This window comes from Brassica napus, assembly GCF_020379485.1.
Source record: "Brassica napus cultivar Da-Ae chromosome C9 unlocalized genomic scaffold, Da-Ae chrC09_Random_2, whole genome shotgun sequence".
NCBI classification, from domain to species: Eukaryota; Viridiplantae; Streptophyta; class Magnoliopsida; order Brassicales; family Brassicaceae; genus Brassica; species Brassica napus.
Window position 1 is genome coordinate 22,501 of NW_026014374.1, and position 13,012 is coordinate 35,512.

Genomic DNA, 13,012 nt, shown 5'->3' on the forward strand with positions numbered 1-13,012 from the left:
AGCGGGGCTAATGTTTTTACAAGAAATCCCTAGCCAACCTTCTTGTAAAAGATCTTTTCTTACTACCAAGTGGATTCATATTCATACTAGATAAAAATAAAAAAGGAAACTCTAACAATTTCTTTGTTCTCAACGCCCCTAAATTTCCAGGAATTAGTCACTTCAACAGTCTTCAATGGTTATACGGGTATCCAAAGTACGGACGAGATGGATGTTTATTGTTCCAACCATTTTAATTAGTCCCAATCCCAAAGAAGAAGAAAGAAAAGGAATCTTTTTGAAGAAAGTTTTCGTGTTGTTGATTTCTCGGCGTAGTGCTTCTTCCCCTGTGCCTCCTATTCGTATATTGTATTAGTCTAGTAGGATTGATCTGTAATACGGGAACCGTAGGTAAAAAACCTTTTGCTCAATACTAGAATTCATAATTGAAGCATCTAAGGCTGCACTAATCGTGGATACATGACAGAAGGGATTGCTTTTTTATATTATAAACTTCACCTTCAAAAGCGTAGATTTTTTTCAATACTCATTTTTTTCTATTCCAAATCGGTGAGAAATAGAAAAAAATGATAATGATAATCAAATCGCACCATCTCTGTAATAAGTAAATGCCTCTTTTTCTCCGGAAGTTGTCGGAATGACTCGTAATAAGATATCGGCTACAATTGTAAAGGTTTTATCAATAAAATTTCCATTTATACGCGATCTTGGCATAGGTAGTAATCCATTCTATAACTCTTTTTATTTCCTTTAACTTTTCTTTTGTGAGAAAATTTTCTCACAAACAAAGGAATTTTATAGTACGAACTAACATAAAAGCGGACTCGTTTTTTATAAAAAAATATTCTATCTACTTCCAATTTTTCTAGATATAAAATCTACATTTCTTTGCTATGGAAAATGCTGGGAAGAGCAAACAAGGGATCCAAACCTCCCTACCAATCTATGATACATGAATAGGAAAAAGATTCCCCGACAAAATCCCTTACCTTGTCCCTTTTTAGTTTTAATCAAAAAAGCGGGCAAAGGGGAGTTGTCCGAACTCTTGTTTTTAGTGATTTTTTTTTACTTCACTTAGGTTTTTTAAGTCTGGCGAGAGTAATATTCTACGACAAGCAATTCATTTATTTTCAAACCGACGCATTTCCTATCTATTATTTGATTGACTAACCCTTCATATTGGAATGTGTGAAGAGTCAGATGGTTTGGCAATTCCTCGGGGGCAGATGACTCAAGAAGATTTTGAACCAAAGTTCTAGAGTTTTGTTCATCCTTCACTGTAATAATATCTCGGGGTTTGCATCGATAACTTGGTATATCAACTATACGACCATTAACTAAAATATGCCCATGGTTAACTAATTGGCGCGCTTGAGGAATAGTCAAAGCCATACCCAACCGAAAAAGGATGTTATCCAAACGCATTTCAAGTAATTGTAATAAAACTTGACCCGTTGACCCCTTAGCTTTTCCGGCGATACGAACATATTTAAGTAATTGGCGTTCTGTAAGACCATAATGAAAACGCAATTTTTGTTTTTCTTCTAAACGAATACGATATTGAGATTTTTTTCCGGAGCGTGATTGGTTTCTAAGATCGCTTCCTGCCCTAGGCCTTTTACTAGTTAGTCCCGGTAAAGCCCCCAGACGGCGTATTTTTTTAAAACGAGGCCCTCGGTAACGTGACATAAAGACTCCTTTTTTTATTGAAATTGTACAAAAACTAAACAAAATTAAAACTGAACTAAATGATAATGATAAATAACGTAAAATCCACTCCAATAAACTATTGGAATACAAAGAGTCAGAAGATATATTCTCTCAATATACAGATTTTTTTATTGTATATACAATATATATAAATCAATAAATCACAAAAATTTTCCTTTATTTTCTTCATTTATTTTGCCAAGATCTAACCCTTTTACCCCAATATATATTCCTATATGGAAGTTTATATGACATAATATAAATGGCGTGGTAACTCTTGGAAAAAGGTGAAAGAAGTCTTTTCAATCTTATTTTTTTTTGAAAGTACATTAAAAATCATGTAAAAAAAATGAAAAACTATGTAAAAGCCGGCTATCGGAATCGAACCGATGACCATCGCATTACAAATGCGATGCTCTAACCTCTGAGCTAAGCGGGCTCAACTAAAATAGTGTATACAAATTCACTAAACTACTAGATCGTATTAATTAACTATTCTATTCATATTTTTCCTTATCTATTTAGAATTCATCATATTTTCGATATTCTAGAACAGAATATAGCTCAAATAAATAGTGACTATCATTAAATAAATAAAACAAAACCTTAATGAATTAATATAATATAGCAATATATCGACTTTCTAATTTTGATTTCATGAGTTTCTAAATAAGAAAATTTTAATTAGACCGGAAAGCTTTTTTTTTAAAGTTAAATGATATCTGATTTGAAATTCTTGGTTTTTTTGTTCTAACCTCATGCAATTATTATTATTTGATACTTTTTCTCTTTTTATATTCTTTATTATTTTATAGAATTAAATTATTAGAATGAATATTCGAATATTCATTTCGAATATACTTTTTTAGAATTATTCGAATTTCAAATCTACGAAGTAGACTTATAATCTTTTTACATTGCACATTGTAGAATTCTAAGTTTCAATAATGATCATAAATTTCTTTTCATGGAAGTAAAAAAAACGAATCGACCGTTCGACTATTTCTTAAAATTGAAGACAACGATGAGAAAAGGAAGAACATATATATGTTCTCTAATATATAACCATATTGAATTGCAAATACAAAAATGATAGAATCTTTGTTGATTAAACTAAATCAATATGGATGGGGCTAAAAAAAATGCAAGAAGATACCAAAGAAATAAAATAAGTATCTGTATGTAATGAATTCCAAGGTTTCGTCATAAGAAAAAGTGGAAAGACATCATAATGAGATCCTAATCTCAAAGCAAAAGGGGGATATGGCGGAATTGGTAGACGCTACGGACTTAATTGGATTGAGCCTTGGTATGGAAACCTACTAAGTGATAACTTTCAAATTCAGAGAAACCCTGGAATTAACAATGGGCAATCCTGAGCCAAATCCTGGGTTACGCGAACAAACCAGAGTTTAGAAAGCGGGATAGGTGCAGAGACTCAATGGAAGCTGTTCTAACAAATGGAGTTCAATCCCTTGTGTTGAATCAAACGATTCACTTCATAGTCTGATAGATCCTTGGTGGAACTTATTAATCGGACGAGAATAAAGATAGAGTCCCATTCTACATGTCAATACTGACAACAATGAAATTTATAGTAAGATGAAAATCCGTTGACTTTTAAAATCGTGAGGGTTCAAGTCCCTCTATCCCCAACCCTACTCCCTAAAAAAGTCTGTTTGACACCTTACCCTTTTTTTAGTTATTCAAGAATTCATTGATCTTTTTTCATTCATCCGACACTTTTACAAACTCGAATTTCTTTTCTTATTATATACAAGTCTTGTGGGATATATCATACATATACAAATGAGAAAGAACTATCGATTTGAATTATTTCGAATCTAAATAATTTTTCATTCTAAAACTTAGAAAGTCTTCTTTTCGAAGATCCAATAAATTCCCGGTCCAAAACTTTTTTCATTTACTACTTTTGCGTTTCTTTTAATTGACATAGACCTAAGTCATCTCATAAAATGAGAATGATACTTCGGTAATGGCCGGGATAGCTCAGTTGGTAGAGCAGAGGACTGAAAATCCTCGTGTCACCAGTTCAAATCTGGTTCTTGGCATAGGATTGATTAATTTTGATAAGTTTATAGTCTTCAAATTAAACGTATCTTTAGTAAAAAAAGTGCAATAATCCTTTATCCCCCTCTCTTTTTTGTTCATGTTGTGGATCCATCCGTTCAAAAAAAATGTATAAGACTTTATACCTAATACATATTCGAAAGGAAAGTTCTGGTTGAAAGAATAAAAAAAAGTAAAAAAAAAAAGATCTATATCTATCTATCTATATCTATCTATAGTATCTATCGTTGAAGGGCAGAAATACCCCCAAGATTCATTAGATTAGATACAATAGAAATAGAATTTTAACCCCCCCATTTATTGTATTGCTTTCCAATCTTATTTATTCATTCCCAGTTATGTGACTAAAGTTGACTAAGTTATGTGCGCGATACAAAGTTCATAATGCAGAACTCTTTTTTTTTTTTTTAGTTCATCCTATTGGCTCGGCTTTTAGGAAAAAAGTATCTTTCAAATTGGAGATTAAGCTATCTATAATAATATGAATAAGACCTTAATTCTTCTGTTTGTTTGATCTAAAAACGACTCGAATTCAAAATATTCCGCGAAGGTCCGTAGTTGTAGAAACTAAGACTCATTTTTATCATTCAAATTTTTTATCATTCAATAAGCATCTTGTATTTCATAAAAATTGGGGGCAATATAATCCTTACGTAAAGGCCACCCTATCCAACTTTCGGGCATTAAGATCCGTTTCAGCCGCGGATGGCTATCATAAGTGATTCCTAACATATCATAAGATTCCCGTTCTTGAAAATCCGTACTTTTCCAAACCCAGAAAACAGATGGAATTCTGGGATTACTCCTGTGAGTAAATACTTTTATGCAAACTTCTTCCGCTTGATTGACACCATATTCTATTCTCGTAAGATGATACACACTGGCTAAGAGGCCACCTGGTGCCACATCATAGGCACATTGGGAACGTAAATAATTGTAACCATATACATATAAAATTACAGCAATAGAATGCCAATCTTCGGGCTTTATTTGTAAAGTCTCTATTCCTTGGTAATCGAAGCCCAACGATCTATGAACCAGCCCGCGTTTGGCTAGCCAAACGGACAAAGTGCCCTGCATCTTTTTTATTTCCCCCACACCTTTTTATATAAATTTAAGTATTTCACATTTACCATGAGTTCTAATTTATGAAGATTTTTTTCTTATTCTCTCAAATCCTCCCTAATTCACTAATTCGTGGGAAGATACTGGGCTTTTGTATTTAAAAAATGTTTCAGTAGAGATCTCTGAAGTAGATGATGGTGGATAGAGTAATTCTTGATCATAATTTCCAGTCTGTGTACTGCGTACAACAAAAAACTTGTGATTGGTAGTAAAACACCGATTACCCCGTTGAGGTCTAATTCGATCCTTATAGATTTCTCTAGCTATTTTCTTACGAAGCTTTGTTATAGCGTCTATAACAGCCTCTGGTTTAGGTGGACAACCCGGCAAATAGACATCTACAGGAATTAGCTTATCAACCCCTCGAACAGTACTATAAGAATCGGTACTGAACATCCCCCCTGTAATTGTACACGCTCCCATAGCAATAACATACTTTGGTTCAGGCATTTGTTCATATAATCTCACTAAAGAAGGAGCCATTTTCATTGTTACTGTACCTGCTGTTAAAATAAGGTCCGCCTGTCTAGGACTTGATCTTGGTACTAGCCCATAACGATCAAAGTCAAATCGGGAGCCTATTAATGAGGCAAATTCAATAAAACAACAACTGGTACCATAAAGAAGCGGCCATAGGCTGGAAAGTCTTGACCAATTTGAAAGATCATTTAACGTAGTTGAAATAACTGAGTTTTTTGTTGTTCGATCAAGTACGGGAAACTTAATGGAATTCATAATTGTTTCAATGGTTTTTTTTTACTTTTTTTTTATTGTTATTGTACAAGTATTCAGGAAACGAACTAAGACCATTCCAACGCTCCTTTTCGCCATGCATAAACTAAACCAAGAATTAGGATAAGCACGAAAATGAAAGCTTCTATAAAAGCGGATACCCCTAGTACATCGAAACTCATTGCCCACGGATACAGAAAAACGGTTTCAACATCAAAAACAACAAAAACTAGAGCAAACATATAATAACGGATTCTAAATTGTAACCAAGCATCCCCGATCGGTTCTATACCTGATTCATAACTAGAAAGTTTCTCCGGCCCCTTCGTAATTGGAGATAAAACCCCGGAAATTAGAAATGCCAAAACAGGAATAGCACTTGATATTATTAAAAATGCCCAGAAAATATCATATTCGTAAAGCAGAAACATAGACGAACTCCTATGAATGTGGAAAAAATACCCGCTTAGTCAATTCCAATCGGAGTGGATTGGGCAAGGTATATATAACTCTTGCGTCAAAACAAAAATTCAGGTTAATCGAATCATTTATTTTCGTTTGGTTGCTGTGGTAGACGTCTCCTTTTAAGATTTATTGATTGTAATCTTATTTTCAGTACACTTATTACTTAATATTTCCATGTTTCTATTACTAATAGTTTCTCATATTAATAATATAATATTAATATGATTAATAACTAGTAATTTTTTTTATTTCTGTTTCTTAAATTTGCTTTATGTTTTATTTAAAAATAAAACAATTGATAAAAATATCTTCGTTTTTAAAATTATGACGTATCAAAAATCCACTTACGACTATGAAAATGAATGAATAAAAACGTTTATTCTAAATTATAAGTATCTATCTAGATATATCTATAGATAGTGATTGGATCCACTGAAATCAAATGAAATCAAATTTGGTTTTCCGTTTTATTCTGAACGACCCCCAGGACTTATGGTTTAGGGTCTGGGAGTTTTTTTATGAACCAACAAATTGAAAGTAACCAGTTAGAAATAAAGAATACAATAAAAAGTCAAAAATTATCCAATTATTTGGATTTGAATGTCATTTATTAGAATAAATTTATTAGTTAGGGCTATACGGATTCGAACCGTAGACCTGCTCGGTAAAAGAGCTCGAACTTATTATTATCAAAATGATTCGAACTCTTTCAAAGACCCAACATGCATTTTTTTTGCATTGGGCTCTTTCATTAACTGATAGAAAGATCAGTTAGTCTACCATATTTTTTCTTAAAAAAAAAGATAAGAAATGGTTCCAAGTACTCTGATTGATTATTTTTTAATTCTAATACAATACAGAATAACTACCAAAGTGTTTCAAAGAAGGGTTCTCTTGACGTAGGTTTGCTTTTGGTCTAGATCAACTTAAGTTAAATATAGTCTCTAACATCCTGATTAAAAAATCAAATATGAAACTTGCTACACCTTAAGGTTCATAGGACGAAAAGATCATTTTTGAGTTCCTTATACTCATTCTGCCTAGCATTAAGTAGACTGGGTATTCACCCTATCAATATCTCAAATCAATGATGGGTTCTATTAATTCCCTACCGAAATGGGGTACTTTAATAGGACCTAATGTCAGGCTATTGTTCTCCTCTTTTTCCTAAAAAAAAGTCATGGAGTAAGACATCGATTTATTAATAAGATCAATCAATTGGTTTGATTGCGTGATGGACTCCTCTGAAAAACTTTGGCGCACGTGTAAACGAGGTGCTCTACCTAACTGAGCTATAGCCCTTGTGTTTATGATCCACATTTTATCTTATCTTATCATGTAGATAATTTCTTGTCAAGATAATATTTATGATCGAACATTATATCTCTTTCATCTCGTTGTTTATTGGTATTGCTTAGAAATAATATTGGATTTATAATCCTATCGATGTGATAAGTATCCCCGTGCCTTCTCTTTACGATGATAAATAACCTACTTAACTCAGTGGTTAGAGTATTGCTTTCATACGGCAGGAGTCATTGGTTCAAATCCAATAGTAGGTATAACTTATTAGACACCATGATCAATGGTGTCTAATAAGTTTTTGTAGCCAGCTTTTTTTTTTTTTTTTCTCGCTTTTGGATCCTATTTTTTATACGTCAGCTAGTTACAAAATCAAATCGTATTGAGAGCCTCGACGCGTGTCCGAGCTCGTCTGAGAGCTAGATTAGCCTCAATTGTTTGTCTCTTGCCTTCAGCTTTTCTCAAGTTCGCCTCTGCTATTTCAAGAGTTTGCTGAGCTTCTTGTGGATCAATGTCACTATTCTTCTCTGCATCATTTACTAAAATAGTAATTTCATTATTGCCTATTCTAGCAAAACCGCCCATCAGAGCCATTGTTAACCATTGGTTATTAAGGCGTATTTTCAAAATACCTATATCAACAGCTGTGGCAATCGGCGCGTGATTTGGTAATACGCCAATTTGTCCACTATTAGTAGATAAAATGATTTCTTTTACTTCTGAATCCCAAACAATTCGATTCGGAGTCAGTACACAAAGATTTAAGGTCATTTCTTCAATTTACTCTCCATTTCTAAGTTCGTAGCCTTCGCAGTAGCTTCATCGATGTTACCCACTAAGTAAAAGGCCTGTTCAGGAAGAGAATCAATTTCTCCGGAAAGGATCAAATTAAACCCTCTAATTGTTTCCGCTAGCCCAACATATTTTCCCGGAGAACCTGTAAATACTTCTGCTACGAAAAAAGGTTGTGATAAGAAACGCTCAATCTTTCGTGCTCTTGCGACGGTTAAGCGATCCTCTTCGGATAATTCGTCCAACCCCAGGATAGCTATAATGTCCTGAAGCTCCTTGTAACGTTGTAAAGTTGCTTTACTTGTTGCGCAGTTTCATAATGTTCCTCGCCAACGATTCGAGGTGTAGCATAGTTGACGTTGAATCTAAAGGATCTACCGCTGGATAGATACCTTTAGCAGCTAATCCTCTTGATAGTACGGTAGTCGCATCTAAATGTGCAAATGTGGTGGCAGGAGCAGGGTCAGTCAAATCGTCTGCAGGTACATAAACTGCTTGAATAGAGGTTATGGACCCTTTTTTCGTAGAAGTAATTCTTTCTTGTAAAGAACCATTTCGGTACTAAGGGTGGGTTGGTAACCCACAGCAGAAGGCATTCTACCCAATAAAGCGGATACCTCGGATCCTGCTTGTACAAAACGGAAGATATTGTCGATAAATAGAAGTACGTCTTGCTCATTAACATCTCGGAAATATTCTGCATAGTTAAGGCAGTCAGACCAACTCTCATACGAGCTCCCGGCGGTTCATTCATCTGACGTAGACTAGGGCTACTTTGGAGTCCGCGGTTTTAGTTCATTAATGACCCAGATTCTTTCATTCCATGTAAAGTCATTTCCGTCACGAGTTTCGTGCGCCACGCCCCATACGAGACACCACCAGGAGCTTTGGCAAGGTTGGATCATGCCCCCACAAAGAGAGGGGTTTAACGGGACCCACGCCAGCCCCACCGAAGAGTCCGATTTTTCCCCCACCGAGAAGGGGCAAAAGCTACGACTTTAAGGCCTGGTTCAAATAGATAGGTGGGATCTAAGTCGAAAAGCCGCGGAGTGATGGGAGGGAAGATGGGGGAGGAGAAGCCGACCGAAATAGCAACAGTGCCCAAGGACAGTGAAAAAGGCGTCCGAAGAGGCGCGCCGCCGACTGGAACACGTAGAGGAGTTCCCGAGCAACCACGTCCACCCCGCTTGAACCCTCGGCGCGCTCAGAGCACAGCCGATACGCGGTGGTTTCCGAGAGGGCTTGACTGGCACAAGTCCAGGAAAGGCTTGACCAAGCGAGCCGACCCGGACCACCAGACAGGGGGGAGGAGCCGTGCCCGGGAAAGCTACAGCCAGACCGGACCAAGGGGGCAAGACGGCCCAGGGGGGGGGGTGCAGGGTAAACCGCTGGAGCCGAAGGGGATGGAGGAGGCGCAGAAGAAAAAGGGGGGGGGGGGGCAAAGGGGCGAGACAGAAAAAGAGCTTCGGAGAAGGCAGGGGGGGGCAGAGAAAGGGGAGGAGCACGCGAGGTCAGGGGGACCCACCCAGCGAAGATGCAAGCAGGGGGGCACGTGGAGGAAGGCAAGGAGGAAGAGGCGTGGGGCAAGCGCAACGAACCAAAACCGAGGGTAAAAAAAAAAGAAGAGGAAGAAAAAAAATGTGGTGGAAGTCGGGGAGGAGGGGGCAAAGGGCAAGCATGGGGGGAGGCTCCCAAGGCCGAAGAAACGAAGGGATGAGGCAGGAGGTCGAGCGCATTAGCAGGGGGGGGGGCAGAGGGGCAGGGGGAGAGCGGGTAGGCCCCAGCGAAGCCCCCCCCCGTGGGGGGCAGGGCAGAGAGGAAGCCGCAGAGTGGCAGAGCGAGGAGTACAGAAGACACAGGAGGCGGGCAAGAGGGGGGAGGAGGAGGAAGATGAGGGGCCAGGGAAAAGTCAAAGAGCAACCGGAAAAAAAGTATGAGGGGTGCGCTAGCAGGAGAAGAACAACAGGAATGGAGGGGGCGAATCAAAGGCAGGCGAAAAGAAACGGCCGGGAGGAGAGGGGGGGGAAAGGCCTGGGGAAAAGGGGGAAGGAGCGAGGCCGAAGGGAGGGCGGAACCGGGGGGGGGGGGGGGGAAGGCAAAAAAGGAAAGTCCAAAGGGGAAGGGAGGACGTAGGGCACCAAACAGAGACTACAAGGGGGGGAAAGCGGGGGGAAAGAGTAAAGGGAAGGAGGATACCCGGAAGGGACCAGGAGACGGAATCTGGCAGCATTCAGGAAATCCGCAACCCAAGGGCACCGGAGAACAGGCGCGGGCGGCGAAGGGCTACGGGACGAACGAGGGGGGCCGATGGAGACCAGCCGGGACCGTTACAAAGGACGAGGACCACAGCGAACCCGGGCCAGGAAAGAACCGGGAGGGCGGAGGGCGGACCCAGGAGACCGTGGAAGAAGGGTCGTGACTAACATGGGGGCAGCAAGGGGGGGGGAACGGGGGGGGCAAAGGCCCGGCGGGCGCGAAGGCGAAGACGGCGAGCACGCCGGCGGAACGAAAGGCCAGGGAAACCGCAGGGGAGAAAGGGAAAGAGAGAAAGGGAACAAGTGGACGGCCCGAGGAGGGAGGTGAACCGAGGGGGGAGCCCGAAACTAGGGGAGCGGGGAGGAGGGGCGACGTGGTGGACGGGATGGACCAAAGAGAGGAGAATGGGAACTCTCAACCAGGGGAGGCGGGGAGAGAACGGGGGCGGAGGGGGAGCCGAAGAGGGAGAAAGCACGGAAACAGGTGAAAGGAAAGAGGGAAGGCGGACGGGGCGGGGAAAGGCGAAAAAGAAGGAAAAAGACGAGAAGGGCCAAAGGGGGGAGGGCCTAAGGGGGAAGGCATGACGAAGGAAAGGGCACCGCAAGAAGAGGGGGCGCAGGAGAGGCCGAGAAGGGCCTCGGCGGGCAACCCCGGCAGGCAACGCGGGGAGGAGGACAGAGAACAGGGGAGGCAAGGCCGTGACGGAGCGAAAGAGGGGACGGTGACGGGGGGGGAAGCGGGCCGCGGAAAGGGGAGAAACGGAAGAGGACGGAGGCACGGGGGCGGGGGAGGACGCGAGATGAGGGGGGAAAGAGGAGTCGGGGATCGGGGAGCTCAAGGGGGGGGCGCAGACAAGGGGGGAGAACGGGGAGCAGGGGAGGCACGGTGGGAAGGCCGGCGGGAAAGAAGAGGGGGAGAATGAGGCCAAGACAGGGGGAGGAACGGGACCCCGGGGAAAGCAACCGGGGACGAAGAACCGGGAAGAGCTAGAAGCGGGGACAAGCGCGAAAGGAGGACGGGCTTCAGGCAGGGAGGAAGGAGCCGAGAAGCGGGCAAAGGGAGCAGGAACTAGAGCGGCGGGTGAGGGGGAGGAAGCACGGGACGGAGAAACATCGAGAAGGAGAGGGCAAAAAAGGAGAGGAAGGGGAAAGCCGGGGGGGAGGAAGGGCAGAACTCGGGCGCCGGGAAAAAAGGGGAGCGAGGGGAGCGGGGGAAGAGGGGGAGAGAAACGACTGGCGAGAGTCAAATCGGAAAAAAAGGAGGAAAGAAAGGGGAGGGGGGGCCCGAAATGCGATAGGAAAATATGGGCGTGGGGGGGAGGCGGGGGGGAAGGGGCGGGCAGGGACGGGGAAAAAGGACAAGCCCAACTGCGAACAGGCGATGGGGCCCAGGGAGGGGCAGGCCGGAGGGAAGAAAACGGGGGGGGGAGGAGGAATAAGGGGGAAGAAAAGGGGGCCCAGCCGGAGGCGGAGACATAGGGCATGGGGGGGAGAAGGTAGAAAAAGAGAAGAAAACCCTAAGGGGCAGGGAGGAGAAGGGAGGAGCAGGGGCGTGGACGAATAAGGAGCAGGAGCAAGGATTGGGAGGCCGCCGGAAGAAGGGAGGAAGGGGGGGGGGGGGGGACGGGGCAGGGGGCAGGGGAGGAATGAGGCAGAGAGGGGGGGGGAGGGAGGGAGGAAAGAGGAAAGCGGGGGGGCAAGGATGGGGGCGGAGGGAGACAGCGAACGGAAGCAAGGGGAGGGGGGGGAGAAGGGAAAAGGAGCCGGGAGAGGGAGGGGAGAAGGGAGGGGGGGGGGAGCGGCGAGGAGGACAGAGGGGGAGCGGTAGCGAAGAGGAGAGGCAGAGAGACCGGGGGGGGGGAGGGGAAGAGGGGAGAGGGGGGGAAAAGAAAGTGGAGGAAAGAAGGGAGGGCCGAAGGGGGGGGGAGAGGGGATGGGATGGAACGAGAAGAAGCGAAAGGGGACCGGCGCAACTAGGAGCCGTACGAAGGGAGGAATGGGAAAAAGAGAGGTGCAGTGAAGGAGGTCGGGAGAAAGCAGGGAGGAAGCAAGGGGGACAAGGACAGAGGGAGGAGAGGGCGTGGAGGGGAAGGAGAGAGACGGAAAAAACAGAAAAAGAAGGGAAGAGAGGGGAAGAGGAGAGGGGCGAGGAAGAAAAAAAAGGGAGGGGGAAAGCGGGGGGGGGGGAAAGGAGAAGCAAAGGGGGGGGAGAGGGGGAGGAGGAAAGAACAGGAAGGAAGGAGCGGGCGGGGTAAGCCAGGACGGGGGAAGGACAAGGGATGAAAGGGGGGAAGGGAAAAGAAGGGCAGGAGGAAGAGGACAGAAGAAGAGGGCCGCCCAAAAAAGAGAGGGACGACACGGGGAAAAGGAAAGGGAAAGGGCCGAGAGGGAGGGGGAGGGAAGGGGGGGGGAGACGGAGCAAAAAGAAAGAGGCAAAAAAAGAAAGTGGAAACGGAGGGGGGGGGAAAGCAAGAAAGGGGGAGACAAGAAGCGGAGTGGGAGGGGTCAAGAAGGAAAGGGGGGCAGAGGAAGGAGAGAGA

The 13,012-nt window shown here is 43.0% G+C and overlaps 2 non-coding genes and 2 pseudogenes across 3 annotated transcripts in view; 1 reads left to right on the forward strand and 3 right to left on the reverse strand.

Moving 5' to 3' along the window:
- The window catches only part of LOC125595059, a 7,221-nt pseudogene extending 1,812 nt beyond the window's left edge, over nt 1-5,409 (reverse strand). Inside the window, exons 1-2 of the transcript XR_007330078.1 lie at nt 5,151-5,409; nt 1-399 (exon numbers count right to left, since the gene is read on the reverse strand). The exon at nt 1-399 is cut by the window's left edge and continues 1,812 nt beyond it. The product of XR_007330078.1 is annotated as an NAD(P)H-quinone oxidoreductase subunit K, chloroplastic-like (transcript). The remainder of the gene's footprint in view (nt 400-5,150) is intronic.
- TRNAT-UGU lies at nt 2,077-2,149 on the reverse strand. The gene has a single exon. It is a non-coding gene; the product is annotated as a tRNA-Thr (tRNA).
- Nucleotides 3,710-3,782, forward strand: TRNAF-GAA. The gene has a single exon. It is a non-coding gene; the product is annotated as a tRNA-Phe (tRNA).
- Nucleotides 5,410-7,514: 2,105 nt separating the features above from the next.
- Nucleotides 7,515-9,360, reverse strand: LOC125595056 (annotated as a pseudogene).
- Between the last annotated feature and the right edge of the window lie 3,652 nt (nt 9,361-13,012).